Source organism: Chiloscyllium plagiosum, unplaced genomic scaffold (assembly GCF_037043375.1).
Source record: "Chiloscyllium plagiosum isolate Xiang-an unplaced genomic scaffold, Cpla_swu_hap1 HiC_scaffold_48, whole genome shotgun sequence".
In the NCBI taxonomy this organism is placed as follows: domain Eukaryota; kingdom Metazoa; phylum Chordata; class Chondrichthyes; order Orectolobiformes; family Hemiscylliidae; genus Chiloscyllium; species Chiloscyllium plagiosum.
Genome location: NW_028270186.1, coordinates 44104762 through 44112612, shown reverse-complemented (window position 1 = coordinate 44112612; position 7851 = coordinate 44104762).

Genomic DNA, 7851 nt, shown 5'->3' with positions numbered 1-7851 from the left:
GATGGTTGGTCAGCCAGGGAGACAAAGTGCAGGGAGATCTGGAGCCTTTGATAAATCCTGGAGCGAGTTAAGATCGCTCACGTTGAACAGAGCAGAGAGCAATGAGAGGGCTCCAAACATCGGCTAACAAGATATGACTTAGATACAGTGCTGGAGGGGAAGCACAGTACAAACCCACCCGAGGCTAAATCACCACCACTACTGTAAGTTATTGTGGCACTGGGACACCATCGGGAGTGCCACACTTATCAGTACAAACCTATTCTGTCTTCGTGATCATCAGGACAACAGAGGGGAAAGCAGGCATCCCATGAGAGGGTGGGAATGCTGCCTGAGATCTTTCTGTGCTGTGTTCCCTCTTCAACACTGTGTCTATGGCATGTCTGGCAGACCAGTGCCTTCATTTTCTTTTAATTTCCTCTAGCAGGTCCTGTCCCTGTAATCTCCTTTATTCCCTGTAGGGCCTCCACATCTTTTTAAACAAAATCTTTACAGTGTGAAAACCGGTCCTTCAACCCAACAATTCCACATAACAGACGGGAGACTAACCCACCAAGACACATTCCGCCGAACCCAGGGAAAAAGTGCAAACTCTACAGAGGCAGTCACCCGAGGCTGGTATCAAACCCGGGGCCCTGGCATTGTTAGGCCACCGTGCCGAGCCACAAAACGTACCACAAACTAGATTAGCATCTCTATTACTGTAATTTTCTTCACTGTCTACACTCCTCCAATAACTAACGACAGAGTCATGCAGCACAGAAACAAGGCATCCAACTTGTCCGTGCCAACCACTGTTCCTCCACTGAACGAGTCGCATTTGGCTGCATCTGGCCCATATCCCTTAAACCTTCTCCTCTCCATGTGTCTGCCCTAATGTCTTATACCTGTTTTCTCTACCACTTCCCCTGGCAGCTCATTCAGTACTTGCACCATTCTCTGTGTGGAAAATGATCTCCTCCAATCCCTTTTCTGAATCTCCTCGCTCACCTCATATTCATTCTCACCAGCTATGGTCTTCCCAAACTGGGGTAAAGTCTTTGGTTGTTCACCTTACGCATTCCCCTCATGGTATTGTAAACCTTTATAAGGATAACCCTCGGCTATCGATGCCAAATGCAAACATGAAGGACAACCATATAAATATCTCTGCTCGGGTCCCCGCCACGACTTTGCCACAATGTTCTGGGATACACTTGTTCAATACCTTGGACTTTCTCTACCTTTGTGTTGTAAAACCTGCAGCACCACCTCTTCCGTAATGGGGACCGTTTTTAAGACATCGCTGTTTCTTTCCATTTGTTTCCAAGTCTTGGTCCACAGGACGTTCTGACATAAAATATTCATTTAGGCTTTCGCACATCTCCTGTGGTTGCACACATGGATGGCGTCATTGATCGTTGAGGGGCCTGTTGTCTCTCTAGATACTTGTTTATACATGTATGCCGTAGAATCTCTTTGGATTTTCCTTAAGCTTATCTGCCAAAGCTGTCTTATCCCCCCGTTTTACTTTCCAGTTTTTCCAGCTGCTCCTTGTTAGTCAAACCCTCCTGTATCAGTAACATCTTTGTCAATCTTTGCTTCATTTACAGTTTCAGAAAAAATGCTTCCTAAAGCAGGATGATAAGAATTCTCCACAGTACTCCGAATTGAGACCCAGCTATGTCTTGTACAGTTATCGCATGATTTGCCAACTCATGTACATAAATGTCTGACCCATGAGGGCAGGTGTACCAAATGCCTCTTTCACCATCCTGTACACTTGTGATGTCACTTCCAAGGAACAATATAACTGCACCCCTTGGCCTCTCCCTGTTCAACAACACTGCCCAGGGCCCAACCAAATGCCTCTTTCACCATCCTGTACACTTGTGATGTCACTTCCAAGGAACAATATAACTGCACCCCTTGGCCTCTCTCTGTTCAACAACACTGCCCAGTCTTAACAAAATCCAACAACTGAATTCAATTCCATCATTCATTGCTTATCCCTCTCGATAACTGCATTCACTGCTCACTTTCACACTAATTCTGTTATCCACAATATGATTAACAATGAATCGTTTGTTTAAATGATGCCCAACAGTGGACATAACACTGCTCCTTCCGGCACACCGCTGGTCACAGGCCTCCACAACCTGCTCTCACCATCCTCTATCTCCTGTTCTCAAGCCAATTGTGTACCCACTTCGCTCGCCCTCCCTGATCCCATGTGATCTAACCATACTAACCAATGTACCCTTCAACGCCTTGTCAAAGGGCTTGCTGTAAACAGTATAGGCAACGTTTATTGCTCTGTCTTCATCAATCTTTTTGGCCATCACCGCAACAAAATCAGTCAAGTCAGAGAGACACTATTTTTATGCACAAAGTTGTGCTGACTCCCTGATCAATCGTTGCCTTTCCAAACGCAAGCAACTCCTGTACCTCAGAATCGCTTCCAACAGCATTCACACCACTGATATCAAGCTAATTGGTGTTTCTGTACGTTGCTTTCCCTCACAGCCTTTCTTAAATACTGGCACAACATTAGTCACCTTCGAGGCTTCCAGCTCACCACCCGTGGCAGTATGTGATTCCCTAGCTTCCCATAATGTCCTTGAACAGACTTGATAAGTTCCCACGTGTTTGTGTATTTTTTATGCGTTTTAAAACATCCAGCACCTCCTGTCCTCCATTGTAAACTGCTTTGAACACATCACTGTTTATATCTACGTTCCCCAGTCTTTCGCCACGGTAAGTTCTGACGTGAAAGTTTCTTTTAGGATCTTACCCATTAACAGCTGTTCCACATATGGATGGCCCCATTGATCTTTAAGGGGTCACATTCGGTGCAAAGTTCATCTTCTGTTGTTAATATTCATGGACTTTCCTTAGCCTTATCTGCCAAAGCTCTCTCAGGTCCACTTTGGGCCCTCCTGATTTCCGTGTATTACTACACCAGTAAAGTTCTTCAAGGGATTCACTTAATCCAGCTGGCTATATATGACATTTGCCCTTTTTTCTTGGCCGGACCCTCGATATCACTATTCATTCAGTGTTTCCTACATGTTTCAGCATTGTCCTTTGCACTAACAGGAATATTCTGGCCCTGACCTCTCATTTCATCTCTCTTTTGAAAGCATCCCACTTGCCAGACGTCCTTTACCTGCTAATAGTCTCCACGAATCAACCATGAATGTCTTGTCTAATACCTTCTGGAGTGAAGCAAGGCCAATTTTGATCTTTCACTTGTGGACCACACCAATCCTTTTCCATAGCTATTTTCAAATGAATAGAATTGTTGTCACTTTGCCAAAGTTTTTCCCCACTAACACCTCAGACCCTTTCCCTACCTTGTTACTTGAATACGCTGAACAAATCCTACCCCATCCAAGCTCTGAACACTCTGGCAGTGCCAGTGGAGGTTGGAAAGTTACAATCCCCGACCATTACAATCCTATCATTCTTACACATACCTGAGATCTCCAGACATATTTGCTGCACAATTTCCCGCTGACAGTTGCGGGCCTGTAGTACAGTCATACCAAAGTGATGACTCATGCTTATTTCTCCGTTTCATTAATATAGCTTCACTGGGTGATCCACAGGAATATCCCTTCGAAGTGCTGCAGTGATGTTTTCACTGATCAAAAACTCCACTCCACCACCTCTCTTGTCTTCTCTTCTTTTCCTTCCGGTCGTAGATGTATTCCGGAACATTGCGCTGCTTGGCTGTCCCTACCTCAGCTGTAGTTCTGTAATTCCTTTGATATTCCAGTCCCATGTTCCCATCAATGTGGTGACTTCATCTGCCTGAATTGCAGGCATTTTACATCTAAGTAAATGCATTTTAATTGATGAATTTTCCTCATTTTCTGCTGTGTTCTTGCCTGCCTTGTCTATTTAAATTACTCCTTTGAAGTTCTGTCCCAATCTCAACAATCAGGCTGTAGCCTGACACCATGCGCCTCACTGTGGACAACACCCTCACATTTCATGACATCTGCAAACCTGCTAAAGACACCTTGTGGTTAGCATCCAATTTATTAATACATATAATAAACAGCAATGGTTCCTGAAGAGATCCCAGACGAACAGCAATTGGTGAAAGAATTTCAACACATAAACATCCCAACACCAAATTTGGATCCAATTTACCAACTTGACTTGGATCTCATTGGCTCTTCCCTTTTGGACCAGCCTTCCAAGTGGGACATTGTCAAAGGCCTTACTGGACTCGGAGTAATTCTTATCATCTGCATTGTCCTCGTCAATATGTTCAATTGTAATTTCAAAGAAGTCTCAGCTGAATTTATCAGACAGTACCTTCCTCTGTCAAATTCATGCTGACTATCTCTAACCGACCCCTACCTTTCCATCCTGCACCGCAGAATTGTTTACACTAATTTCCCTCCCACTACAGTCAGACTATCTGCTGTGTAATTACCGGGCCTAACCCTGCTGCCTTTCTTGAACAGAACAACCACATTAGCTGTCATCCAGTAATTTGGCACTTCACCTGCGGCCAGCAAAGTATTAAATATACCCACCTTTGCCCCAGAAAAGTCCTCCCTTTCCTCCCATAGCATTCTGGATACATTTCATTGGGCACTGGGGATATTTCCAACTTTATGCCTGTGAAAACATTTAATACCACCTCCTTATTGATATTAACATGTTCTAGAACCTCACCATCCTGACTACAATCTCGTTCTCCTGTGTAAATACAGATGGGAAGTATTCATTGAGGATCTCACCTTCTTCCCCTGGTTCCATGCAGATTGCCCCTTTTGTTTCTAACAGGTCCCACTCTTCAGCTAGGCATCCTCCTCCTTTAATTATACTGATAAAATACCTTGTGGCATATCTGCAGTCGTGTCTGAAAAATGTATTTCATGGCCATTGTTTGCCCCTCATTTTCCACAGTCCGCTTGCACTCTCTTTTCTTGTGAAGGGCTTCACCTGTTTTTTATTACACTCTAATTTATTCATCAAACTCACGATATCGATTGATCAGTATTTGCTGGACATGTTGCCTTTACGGTTCCCTTGTGCACCACAACTACCTGATGAAGAAGCGCGCCCCAAAAGCTAGGGCCTCCAAATAAATCTGTTGGACTGTAACCTGGTGTCCTTTAATTTTTAACTTTGCCTACTCCAGTCCAATACTAGCAACTCCGCATTATGAACTGCCATCGATTGACTGAATCATTTTGAAAGAAATGGAACTTCTGGCAAACAGAAGTCTTTTAAAGGTGTAACATCAGGAATCTAGGGCCAATACGTCCCTGTTAGGGTGAAGGGAAAAACTGGCAGGTTGAGGAATTCCTGGCTGATGGAGGACGTTGAGGCTCTGTTTCGGAAAAAAGGAAGCTTTAAGCTGTCCATATCTATGTAACCTCTTCCACTCATAAAGACACGATCAATATGTGGAGCCTACAATCCACTCAGGTCTCTGTAACACTCGTGATCTGTCGACCTCACTCAAATGCCTGTGACTCTCTTGATCCAGTTCCGAAAAGACTCACTATCTGTAACATCCTCCCGTCACTAGCATCCTGCCGTGAACGTAATCTCCTCCAGTCCCTCCATCTATCTACTCATCTCCATAAGCCTTTCCAGCTCTTACACACCTTCTGTGTAAACGTCACCCTCCCCTGCAAACCAACCCACTTTGACCAAACTGGAGGAGGTTACTAATCTCCCTTATCTGTGAAACTGTGTCCAACCAAAATTGCTGTACATATCTCCTGAAAAAAAAACTGTTCGACGCCACACCCTCTACATCTAAATAACCTGCAGAACGTAAGCTATCCTATGTCAATAAACATGTTCAGTCCAAACTACCCTCCTTATTGATATTAACATGTTCTAGAACCTCACCATCCTGAGGTTGTTTCTTCTTCTAGTCTATACAAATCACATTATCTCTCTAATCTACTTCATTCCCTAAACAGTCCCTGTCTGTGTAAACCAGCTCTATCCTACCAAAACCCTTATCCCTGAAAACTAATCCATCCATTCCAATCTACCCATTTCCATGAACACCTGTGCGTCCTACAGCTCACCACATTTCTGTCGCTTTGTGGTCTGTGGTCGTCCATTCCTGTGCAACCAAATCCAGTCCCCACAACTCTTCCAGTCTGGGTCGTCTACTCCAGATCAGCCCATTACCTCCGTTACCTCCGACAATCCGAGCAAGCCTTCCTAGTTGTGTCTCTTCATTCAGACCCAATTCTCTCCAGCTTTCCGAAACCTCTTCCTGTCATTGTGATTCTCCCTATTTCAAACATAGAACAATATAGCACACAACCGGCCCTCCAGCCCTCGATATTGTGCTGACCTTTAATCCTACTGTAAGATTAAACTAACCTACAGACCATTAATTTCATTGTCATGCATGTGCCGACAGAAGAGTTGATTAAATGCCCCCAATGTATTTGACTCTACTACCGCTGTCAGTGCATTCCACACACCCACCACTCTCTGTGTAAAGCAGCTACGTCTGTCATCTAATCCAAACTTTCAATTACCTTAAAATTATGTCCCCTTGCGACAGCCATTTCTGTCATGGGAAGAGGTCTCTGGCTATCTACTCTCCATATGCCTCTCATTACCCCTATCAAATTACTACTCTTCCTTCTTTTCTCCAATAAGAAAAGGCCTGGCTTCATCAACAGTTCCTTAATAAGACATGCCCTCCAGTCCAGGCAGCATTCTGGCAAAAGACATCTGCACCCTCTCGGCAGTGTTCACATTTTCCTCACAATGTGGCAAACAGAAGTGAACACAATATTCCAAACGTGGTATAACTAGTGCTCTATAGAGCTGTAGCATTACCTCGCAGCTCGTAAACACAATCCTCCTGTTAAGGAAAAAAGTCAACCCTATAAACTTGAGTGATCGATGGACATGAACCCCGAGATCCCCTTGTTCCTCCACACTGCGAAGAATCCTGACTTTAACACTGTAAAGGTTTCCTGCAGAATCCTTCAATCTTAAACCCTTCCTATTTGGTAAATTCCTCCAGTCCCTAAAACACTCATGAACTGTGTAAACTCCTCAGGTCCCTACCTTCCTCCTTTATTAGCAGCAACCCTCAAAATTACTGAAGTCTCTTTTGCCACTTCAATATTCCTAATACCTGAAAAATCCTTCCATTCTGATATCCCTCCCTATCTCTGTAATCCCCAACACTCTCCAGTGCCCTTCTGGAGAACATTGCAGAGGAAGGAAGAGTTGCAGAATGCGGACCATGTTATGGAGGTAGGAAGGGAGAGTGATACAAATGCTGGAAAGGACGTGGATTCTCAGAAGGTTAAAGGTAACAGAATTCTTAGAACCTGCAAGGTGGGACAGGGCATAGGTTGTGGAATGTGAAGGATGTCACAATTTGAACACAGATCTTTTTGGATCGGATCGTTCAGCCTATCTTGTCCAAATTCTGGAGATCTTTACTGGAATGGGTGAGCACAGCTACAGATTCCAAGGCTGGGATATGTGAGTTCAGATGTGAATCTATTTGCCCATTCTATCTGTGTGCCTGATACTGATCTGATACTTCGATATGACATCCAGATCTGCATGACTTACCAAAGCTCACCTCATCAAAACCTTCGGTCGGAATGCTCTTTAATTTTTCATTTTTTTTAATTGACAGTTTCGTGAGATGCAGGAATGTGGAGTTTCCGTTTTTTGAGAGAAAGAAACTTTTAACATGTAGAGGAATTCGTGGATTCTGCTGTTCTAGGAAGACTATCACTCAGAGAAATATTCACGGAGTGCCGATGGTCTTTGGTTGGCAGAGTGTGAATTTACCAGTTTATGTCGGCTAGGGCACAGTGTTTCTGGAGAATGTATGGCTGTGTA